Here is an 11,120-nt window from a genome sequence, read left to right as displayed (position 1 = left end):
TGCATAAAATTTGAAGTCCGCCGAAAGGCAGTTTTCTATGTATTTTCGCATATTTCGTTTAATAAACGAAAAGCGAAGGGAAGTGCCGATGCGATAAACCGGACTCGAAAGGGTTCCTTAAAGCTATTATATAGATTTTGAGATCTGCAAAAAGGCCATTTTTAATGCATTTTCACAGTTTTTCATTATTTAACGAAATACAAAGGGAACCTTGGAGCAGCGCCGATGCAATAAGGCCTGGACCCGAAAGGGTTCGAGAATGAAAATATATAATATTTTCAGGTCCACCAAAGCCATTTTTTAATGTATTTCTGGTGTTTTTTTACATATTTCAAAATACAAAGGGAAGACTGGGAACATGCCATTTGCGACTTACGATAGCGATTGAGGGCGAACTCGATAGAGGAATATTTGAGGACTTTTGAAGTCCGAAATAAACAGGGATGGGTAGGATTTTACATTGTTGCAACGTTTTTCTGTATTAAATAGAAAACAATCATTGTTCGCATTTGAAAGGATTTTAGAGGCCCGAAGACCCATTCCATCACAGAACAGAGGTCGGAAAGGGAAAAAAAAGGGCCACAGCACAATGCAGCCCGAAACAGAAGCGATCATGGAGCATCAACAACACAACACAACCAAAACCAACAGAAGTGATCGTGGGGCATCTCTGGCACAAGTGAGCTCCCTGCCAGTGCAAAAAATTACCAGAATGAGGTTACTCTGTTGTTAGAGAAGAAACATGCGAGCCCATGCATGCCTAGTCAGGGCATCAAGTTGTTAAAGACAGAGAGGATAGATTAAGACACTCTAAGCCTTTGAGAGCTCAGGAGCATTGTAAAAAAGCCTATAAATGGTTAAAAATTAGAAGTATGAAGGGTTCAACTTTTGGAGACTGTGGATACTTTGCTCGTCTAAGCGTCTCACCTTCATTCTAGCAATATAATCTTCTTTTGCTGTTATATGTTAAACTCCCATTTTCTCCTCTGTTCTAAGCTTGCACTTGAATAGGCTATTCATGTTTTCTTCTGTATCTAATGCTAGATAACTGTCATCTTATCTATGCGTTGATAAATTAGATTTGCAAACTTCATTTACTTCCTGTAGCTAGCCATTCATATGTGTTTGTGTATGCATCTATTGGTACAGTCTGTATTCTCCATTATCCATTGAATCTATAAACTATTGAGCATTAGTGGTCTAAAGCCTTGTAAAGCTGAGGGTGTTCATGCATGTCTTGAGTGAAAACAGAGTTGAAACAGTCATCTGACTTGATCCAAACCATCATCCATTCCAATAGTTTAGAGAACAATATTGAAGATTATATGTTACCAGGCATCTCCGAGCTACAACCTAGGAGAGTTTCCTGGAGTGATAACAGAAACTTTGAGGAAATCCATAAATCTCATTTGTAGTAGGTTTGGGAAGAGGATCTCAAAAGAGACTTGTTAAAACTTATTTAAACCTAAAAAAATCTTGAAATTTAGAAACCAAGTAAGATGGAAGCATTCCACTACTTCATAAATAAGTTTTCAATAGTTTTTTGTTTTGAGATAAGACATGCATATTAGACATCAACATTTTCATTTTATATGGAAAGATTTATATGATATGTTAGAAAATTTTGAATGAAATTGGTCTCATTTTACGTCAAATTCTATAGAGTAGAAGTCAACTAAAGTTCATCATGCCATTTGGTATTCACACGAAGAAAAAATAAGATTCAAATTCCATAAGTGAGAATTGTAGCTGGAAAATGCCAAGAAAACTAAAGACCTTCAAGAAGTTGTTGATTCAAATTCATGTAGGAACAACTTAAGGTTGATAGAAAAAGATATATATTCAACATAATTTTTTTGTTCATTTCCTTGGTCTAATATTTCTTTGTATAATTTGAAATAGCGGTGCAGATAACAGAGTATTCCTACACCCAACTTGGTCAAGTGCAACTCTTTACAACTACTCCCAAATGTTTTATGGTTCCTACAGGTTTTCTCTTTTCTTTAGGAAGCCAAACATATTTGTACTATCTTTCTGAGGAACCTAATTTTTATATGACATCTAAAATTAATACTTATACTTGCTTGCTTGTCTTCACGATGACATGGGCTCCTCTATATGACAATGCCATCTTTAATTCTCGAGTTTTTCAATATTACAGTTATACCTAAATGGATGTAAAATCCTTCTACTAGTCTCTTTGCTTTTTCCACATTCTGCATGACAACATAAACAAATTTATCATTCGAATGCATATAAGCACTGAGTTACATGCCTTCTTCATAATAGGAACCCTTACCAGTTATCTAAAGGTGTAAATTATTACCTCCAACACAATAGTTATAAGGTGATGCGTTTTCCAAAACAGATTCCATCATTGATGCACAAAAGAGAGGTAGACAATTGTTAGCTTATTGTTATGCTAATAATTGATGGTGGGAGAATGGTGGCACGATGAAATGAATTCTCTCTTCTTGTGTTTATGTCTACATTTTGATACTCTGAGTTGAGCAAAGTTACTCAGAGGGAAAAGAAGAACAATTCTCAGGGGAAAATGGGGTTCACACAAGGGAAAAGGCAAGGAGCACATTTTCCATTAGTTTATGTTAAGAATTTAAATTAATTCCACTTGTTGTGTCATGGTTTACTAGAGAAGCTTCCCAGCTAGATGAGTTAGAGGACATTGATAAAGAAGACAATGAGGACAAGGAAGATGGGGTGAAGATGAAAACGAGGATGAAGAAGAAGATTTAAAGCCAAGAAAGTCAAATCAACTTGCATCTGAGAAAGGCAACATTGTACAAAGAAGTGGACTTGCTGGAGAGCATCTTCCTGAGTGCAAGCAACAATAAAGCACCAAATACATCCTATATTATAGGCTAATGTGTGTGGTCATATATTTGTCCCAATTTCATTCTCTTCTTGAAAGTTTTTTCAGGATGTCTCTGCAAATGAAAGAATTTGTCATGATGTCCAAGAGATATTGAATAATAACTTTCGAGGTTGAAATAACATAAAACTCAATCTAGAATATTCGTGTGATAAACTTAATGGCCTATTTAAGATGGTTCAGGATTTACTCTCTGTCGCTATTGCTAGAACTTTTTCCAACCATTAATTTAATGTTGTGTTTGCCAATAACTAAAGAAAGGTTAGATGAGATTAAGACCAAGGTAATGTTCCAAAATTTGACATGATTCCTGGAGCTGCAGATGACCCCATTGAATGGTTCATTGGTTAGCAACATGTTGACCAAATTTTTTAAAGGTGATATCTTTCAGGGACAGTAAAATTTCACTACTTAAATTAAATTTATCACCACTGTTAACTTGGAATCAGATCAACATGCAACTTAAATAAAATTCAAGTCTAACCTGTATAGAAAATTTTATGCTTATCAAACATAAATAGGATGGATTTGAAGTAGTCAATTAGTGAACTTCTATGAAAGAAGCTTATAACCAGGAATGTTACAACAAGGTAAAATTTTACACTTTGTAGTCTTTTGCACCATGTTTATATTCATTTTTCTATTAATAACAAAGGATACAAATGGTTGTATTCATGAAAATTAAAACCACTCCTAGATTTTCCAGTCACAATGAAGAATTTTAAATTATAGGAGCAGAATCCTGTAGCTCTTTATAGTGGTTCCACGTGTAGTAAAAACAGAACTACAATACTCATTTTCATTGTTCAACATAAGCAACTCTGTTTTCAAAATGGGTTTATTCAAGAACTGGTTGGGAAGCAATTACACCTTGCAATTGTTGATTATAAGGCCCATTGGCTTGCTAGGATGGTTATCTTGTGTTGTTGTAGTGGTAGAGGGGGAAGGGCAGGCATGTGAAATAGTAACAAGTTTTGTACAAAATTTTCCTAACGCTAGGGCCAAGTCAGATTGAAGATGCCTCAGACTGGGCTTCTTCAACATAGGGAAGTCAACCTAAAGGAATCCTTCACTAAAGAAAGATTCAAAGAGTAAAACTACTTCTAACATCCAAACCTTAATTTTTGTATTTGTAAATCTATTTAGAAAACTAAACCAGTTGTTTCTAGACATTAACTTTCCATTGAATAAGAATGCATCCTCAGTAGGAAAGGGAGCTTACAAGGCACAAAAGTGAAACACATCTGAAAAGAATCAAACCTCAATTTTTGTATTTGCAAAATGCAAGTCCATACTTGTGAAACTGCGATAAACACCATGCGTGCACTCGCTTGGGACTCCACATTTTGAAATTTGCGTATGTACTAAAGGATATGGTAGCCATAGGTCCTACAAATTGCAGAGTTCTCCACTGCAAGAGTTGCTGAATCATTTTTCTGTGAACTTTCTTGAACCTTCACCAACGAAAAAGTCCTTGTAGCAAGCAATGGGAATAGCTCGAAGAAGGACATATACTTGCAAAACTAGAAATGCCAGTATTTTAAACTTACTAAAAAGGGTAAATAAGATATAGAAATGGCCTAAAGGGTTTTCAGGTATAATATGAATACAATATTGATAGTAAAGAACTAAGGCATTTTCAAAACAAAAAGGGAAGGAAACAGGTAGTCCCCTGGTTAGGTTTATGTTTCTCTTAACATTCAAGATAAACTTTTTAGAAAATAAAAAACGCTGAGTTGTGAAAAATCACTAGGAGTTCTCCACTGTGAGAATCGCCGAATCATTTTTTTGTGAAATGACCTGAACCTTCACCAACGACAAAGTCCCTGTAGCAAGCAATGGGAATAACTCAGAGAATGATGTATACCTGCAAAATCAGAAATGTTAGTATTTTAAATTTACCAGAAAGGGTAAAAAAGATACATAAATGGCCTAAAGGGTTTTCGGGTATAATATGAATACAATATTGATAGTAAAGAACTAAGGCAGTTTAAAACATAAAGGGAAGGAAACAAATAGTCCCCTAGTTAGGTTTATGTTTATGTTGTACATTCAAGATAAAATTTTCAGAAAATGAAAAAAGCTAAGGTGTGTGAAGAATTACACTAGGATCCATTTGCCATTGAGGAGATTGAGAGCTTTTGTAGGTGTTGGAGTAGGTTTTTTGGCTTCTAGTTGGGTAATTAACTTTAAAATTTCAGCCCTTGTTTCACTGCTAACTCTGTCCCCACCTACTGTAGAATGAGTCCACCAAAGCATGCGACAAATCTTTCATTTCGCTAGGCTCCTCGTCAACAACTAGAGCAATATTTGTGTTAGGTGTTGCTTCCCTGTTAGTTCCCCCAGATAGTTCACCCTCCACATCCACTGAAAATACTCTGAAACTTGTCCTTATAGATCCTTGGGCATCGACTATGCTTAAAGGCCTCGAAGAAAGAGTAATCATATGATTCGATGGTTTAGGTGCTAGAAATCCAATGGAAGAGATGGAAGTCTAGGAGCACACAACTTGTCAAGTAGGGGAGAGATGTCTAATGTTGTGCAGGGACCAGTAATTGATATAGTATTGGTCCCACCAAACCACCAGAAGTTGAGACTTGTGTAACCAATATTTAAACAAAAAAAATAACATTAAGTGCAAATATGTTTTAGTTTATGTCCAAAATTTCCCAAAACATTGACTGGGCCCACAACTATCCACAAATAGTATCTTAATACTTAAGAGTACAAATCATATTGACCTAACTAGACAATAGATAAAACCATAAATCCTTCCAAAATGGTATATTCCAGAAGTACAAAGTAGCAGTTACTTCAATCCCCACTCATCGGAATTGAAGCTATATATCCAAAACAAATATCCATACCTACACATAATAAAAGTGAATGTATGTCAACCATAATTGTTGTGTTGTTAAACATTTAAAGCCATTGTGTTCAATAAATGATACCCAACCCAATAACATTTAAACCCATTGTGTTCAATAAATGACACCCAACCCAATAACATTTAAACCCATTGTGTTCAATAAATGACACCCAACCCATTCTATTTCCCATTAAAATATATCAAAGCACATGGATCAACAAAAAAAAAATTGAGCCATTGGATCACATCCAATTAAATCCAGATCACACATTCAAAATGAAGTCATTGCAATCCATGTCCATCCTTGCCACCAATTAAATTCAAGTGCAAAAAACTATAAAAGAAGTTCAACCACTACTGAAGTTGCATGTTTAACATTCAAACTATTCACCAGCCCTGGAGACAAACCATCACAGAACATTTGACAGTATATTCAGGTTAGTTATTTCAATTACAACACATTTTTCTTATAGTTTTATTTTCATTTCTCACAATTTTTATTTCAGTTCTTACAGTTTCATTTTCATGAAAATATATATTTTTTCTATTTTTCTATATTTTGAATCATTTTAAAGTTGATTGGAAAATATGACACAACCATAATGAAGAGTATTGGCTAGTATGGCTAGCTACAGATGAAAAAGAACATAACTCATGGAGATAAACTTTAAATTGAACTGACAATTACAATTACATATTCTAATTCAAATAACAGTTTATAAAAAATAACTAAACCAGATCAACATCTTAACCAGAAAGATCACTTTGTTTAGTTGAAATTCCTAGGATGTCTGTGAGTGTCTCCAAAAGTGTCAGACTTTACAGTTTTCAACATTTAAGGATTAAATATGGTTGAAACAACAGTAAGCCAATGCACTTTATAACTAGGTCCAAGAACATAGCTAATGCTACCCTCAACAGCCAAATGAAAGAGAGAATTTGTAAAATTGGTGTTACCTAGATTGAGATTGCATAGTGTCATTTCACAATCCCTTGGTAGCCTCTCACTATTACGCACTCTGGATCTTTCTCAGAATAATTTGAGAGGAAGAATTCCAACGGAGATTGGGAAGTTAAAGGCGCTGGGAATGCACTTCTCTCAAGGTGTTGTGCATTGGATACAACAACCTCACTAGTCCATTTCCCTCTCTACCCTAAATCTGGCTGAAAATAGCATGATGGGTAGCAAACCTGAAGCTATTGGCAATTTGACTGGGCTCATCTACCTAAATCTTTCTCAAAATAACTTTATTGATAACATACCTCAAGCCATAACAAAATTGAGACAACTAACCACCTTAAATTTAGGGGCAAACAGTCTAACTGGAAAAATATTAGAGGGCATTGCCACTTTGAACCATCTTCAAGAATTAGACTGTAAGAGTTTTTGAGAGAATATTCTTGATGGTCATTTGAATTAGTATATGAAATTATATAGCATTCCATTCGGTTCAAGCTTACCATATATCGTCGAAATTGTATTTGATGTCCCACAATATGAGCTTGCTCTCCTCCTATCCTTTAAAGAGTTTATAGCTGTGTACTTGCTTATCACGGATAACTTGCTTGTCAACTTGTTAAATCTATTTTCATTTTAAAAGAGGTTTGTACTATTTGGCATTTGGTACATCCTGAGTTAAGATGGATATAAATTTATTTAATTATTAATGTTAAAATTTTGATTAAGAAGATGGCTATAAATTAAGCCATTCTTGGCAACCGATTATCCACTATTTGACTAATTAGTTTAATTTTCTTTATAGATTGTTATAACAAATTTTAATATTTTTTAATAACTTTTCAATTTCTCATAGTGCAGACTTCTGTGATTCATGATTTTATATAAAATATCTTCTGTGATTCATGATTTTATACAAAATAATCATATAAATGTTTATATGTGGATGATTTTTGAACCACCTGTTGTGGTTCATCATCAAGACACAGGTTCAAGTTTAGACTTTTTTTACTTACTTTCCATCAATCAAATCCAAGCATCATTGATTTGATTCCCTCTTGTACTCTTAATTATTATTGTTATCCTCAAAGTTTTTTTTTTTCATTCTCATCTTCCCATTTTCTTAATTAATCATCTTTTTAAATATGTGGGATTGGCCCTTACCCTTAACTCCTAATTATATTTCTGAGCATAGTCTTCATTTCCTTTTAATTATCTATTTCTTTAATTATTTATTTATTTAGTTAAATTTGTCAACTTGACCCATTTCACTAATTTATTATTTAAAGACTATATTAATATTTTAATGTTATTCTCTAATGACTATTTTATTATTATTTGTTAATAGAAACTTCTTTCTATAAAAGAATTCATAATTTTGTTAACCTTATTTTTTTGTGTGTGGTTCATTGTACTATTTTCATCCATGAAAACCTACTTGTGTTTAGGTGAATTAGTTATCTTTCATATAGAAAACCTAAATAAGAAAAAATTACCACCTAAATTACACCCACTTAACTTTTTATTTTATTTTTTAATTTAGTTTAACTGAATCAAAATAAATTTTTAATAATTATAATTATTCATCTCTGAAAACTTTTATAATTATTTTTGATTATTCACTTTATATTATTTATTTATAATTATTTTTATTTTTATTTTTATACAACGTAGGAGAAAGTCTGTCAACGCAATTAAATTTTCATTTAAAAAAATTAAATGAAAATATTCATATGATACATGATGCGATAGCATGGCATGAATTAAATGAATTGTGAGCCCAAGTGGACCGTATGACGATGAGTAAGAATCCCATGGCAAATTGATGGCTTATGATTTTCTTTCAAATACGCTTTCCATTTTTATGTTATTTACTGAACTTGTTCATTCAATGCATGTGTATATATTTTTGTTCACGGTAGGTTTCTTACCTGTGTGACGTGATTTTGAGGAGTAAAAAAGTTAAAAAAAAAATTATGATAGGAAGAATTATGAATTGAAAAATATGTTTTTAACAGATTTAATTATTTATTTACAATGTTTGTATTTATCTGACTTTCAAATATGAGAATGTCAAAGTTAATTTGTACCTTAAAAAGAGTGGTGCCTCCAGAGTGGTCGTTGGATGAATATGCGTCACCTTTGAGTAGCCGCTGAAAGATCTCGTCAAAGTTATCCATCATCGTGTTCCTTTGTCGCTCGAAGACATCCTCGAACAATATTTTGAAAGGAACTCTTGCGTCCTCGTATTTCTTTTCTTCCGCCATAGGAGGTTGTCGGGGTTTGCGACGTTGGTCTTGAAAAGGTTCAACCAGTGCAAGCCCTAACTCCTTATACCCTGACTTCGTTGGGGACATGCAATGAAAAACAGAGAAAGAGCAAACCACTTTGATACCACTGATCTAGACTTGTGCAGGAACGCAACAAAATACGGATATACACATAAACACAAATATGCAGCCAAAAAAAAAACTTCATTTCATTAATATCAAAGAACTGAAATATGCTTACATACAGAAATAGAAATAAACTAGCTCGGGCGATGGTAGCTTATTTCGTTGTGCGGAGTGCGGAGAAAGCACAATGAAATTGATATATTAATTTTGTGTGACTTAAATGTCTGACTATGCACTTACTTCATATATAATATTTCTAAGTGTTTTCCCCACCTCCATTTTATCCAGCGGCTTAATTCTCTATATCTTTAGCGATTTGGGGAAATTGTTATAATGATTGCAAAATGTGCATATCTTAGAGTTTAGTTTTCAGTGTGTAGAGGTGCAGAGGTACGAAAGAAGCTTTCATTGTGAGTAGTACGGAATTACAACTTGTGAAAACGATTATGTTACACCATGCTCTTCGTCAACTCTAAAAGATACATTATGAATTCATGTCGAAAATGAATAACTAAGCCTCATGTCAGTGGTGTGTTGTACTGCCATATGTCACTTATTCTGGCAACATAAGCATCTTGCCACGTTTGCTTGTTTTGAGTATAGGTATGACTGCAAAGTGTACATATCTCAGGGTTTAGCTTTCATTGTGAGGATGTGCGGGGAACTGAAAAAGCGTTGTCACATATCTACTTGATAAACACATATATAGTAAAAAAAAAAATTTATAGAGTCTACACTTAGTTATATGTATGAGTATATAGTGCCACCACCTCGTATATAAACGTAACCTTAGAAGGTCTATGGTGTGGCAGGTAATGCTTGTCATACATTGGTTTAATCAATGTTTATTCCTTGACTTTGTTATATCACGGATACGATGGCATAAGGACTTTATGACTCTTCCTCGTGTGTATCAAGGCTGTCATGCCCTTGATTGTTGGCATATTCTGCGTTGGACATCTGGCAACAGTACTGTGTTCCGCCGGCCTGTTCACGTGGTTGGAGTGAGGTTGCCAAGCCTGGAACTTTCCCGCGCCTTGCTTTTGGGCATTGGTGCCTTGATCAACGGTTTGAGGGTTCTACATGAGATCAAGGGCTACGAGTGCTCCACGTTTCCTCTGCTGGCAGGTAGGGTATATACGTGGTCTTTTCCGGATTCTTCGAAGCTTTTCTCATTCGGCTCGGCGCTCCACAACTCTCCGCTCCATTTTACCTCTGCATGGGATCTGCTTCTTAGTTTCGCGCCGAGTTCCTCCATCTTACCAGGCACATGCGCCCTCTCTGGTGTGCTTCCTCTCCATGGTTCCTCATCCTCGAACCGGCCAGGTAATTATCTGTCAGTTTTTAAAAGTTTCCGGGTATGATTTTGGTTTTGGCTGCTACGAGGTATAGTAACCTTTAATCCATGGCATGACAGGTTGCATTTGGGCGACTTCCGGTTTTGACGGTATTGGAGAATCCTTCCAGATGTGGTCCGCCGAGTTTACACAGGTATTTAACCTTATTCAGATGTTTGGTCTTGGTTGATTCTATTCCGTCTCGCCTCTGGTTACCAGGGGTTTTCCTCTGTGCCCAAAAGCAGGCCCCAACCTTATCTTTGCACGGTTGGCCGCAAATTAGGATGGACGGATGCTCTTGTTCCGGTTCCATACGTTCTGGGGCTGGTTATGGATTATTGGGTAATACTTTGTTGCGGCGGTTTTGGGAATTTACCTCTGGTTCACGAGGCTGAAGATTTTGCTTGATTCTATTAATCATCTGTTTATATTTTGACTGTCAAATGTATTGTAACTATACAAAAGCTCTGGTTGTAAACCAGCTCGCTTGTTCTCCATTTTGTGCTCATATGGCTTGGCGGCCGATAATTTAATGTGACTCACTGTTTGCGTTATGTTATGGTTTACTTTTTATGCTATTAAGCAAGGTTTTTATGAATTATATAGGGTTTGAAAGGTACCAGACTCGTATTACGATTTCTCATTCTATATTCCTGCTCTTTCGTTTACG

At 35.0% G+C, this 11,120-nt stretch overlaps 1 pseudogene; it reads right to left on the bottom strand.

The window, feature by feature from the left end:
• Nucleotides 1-4,151: 4,151 nt before the first annotated feature.
• LOC149172198 (plastid-lipid-associated protein, chloroplastic-like) lies at nt 4,152-8,984 on the bottom strand (annotated as a pseudogene).
• Between the last annotated feature and the right edge of the window lie 2,136 nt (nt 8,985-11,120).

Source organism: Pinus tabuliformis, chromosome 4_2 (genome assembly GCF_031772625.1).
Source record: "Pinus tabuliformis cultivar Carrire ecotype Pingquan chromosome 4_2, CPIR1, whole genome shotgun sequence".
Classification (NCBI taxonomy): Eukaryota; Viridiplantae; Streptophyta; class Pinopsida; order Pinales; family Pinaceae; genus Pinus; species Pinus tabuliformis.
Note: the sequence above shows the minus strand (reverse complement) of the source record. Positions and strands in the feature narration are given on the sequence as shown.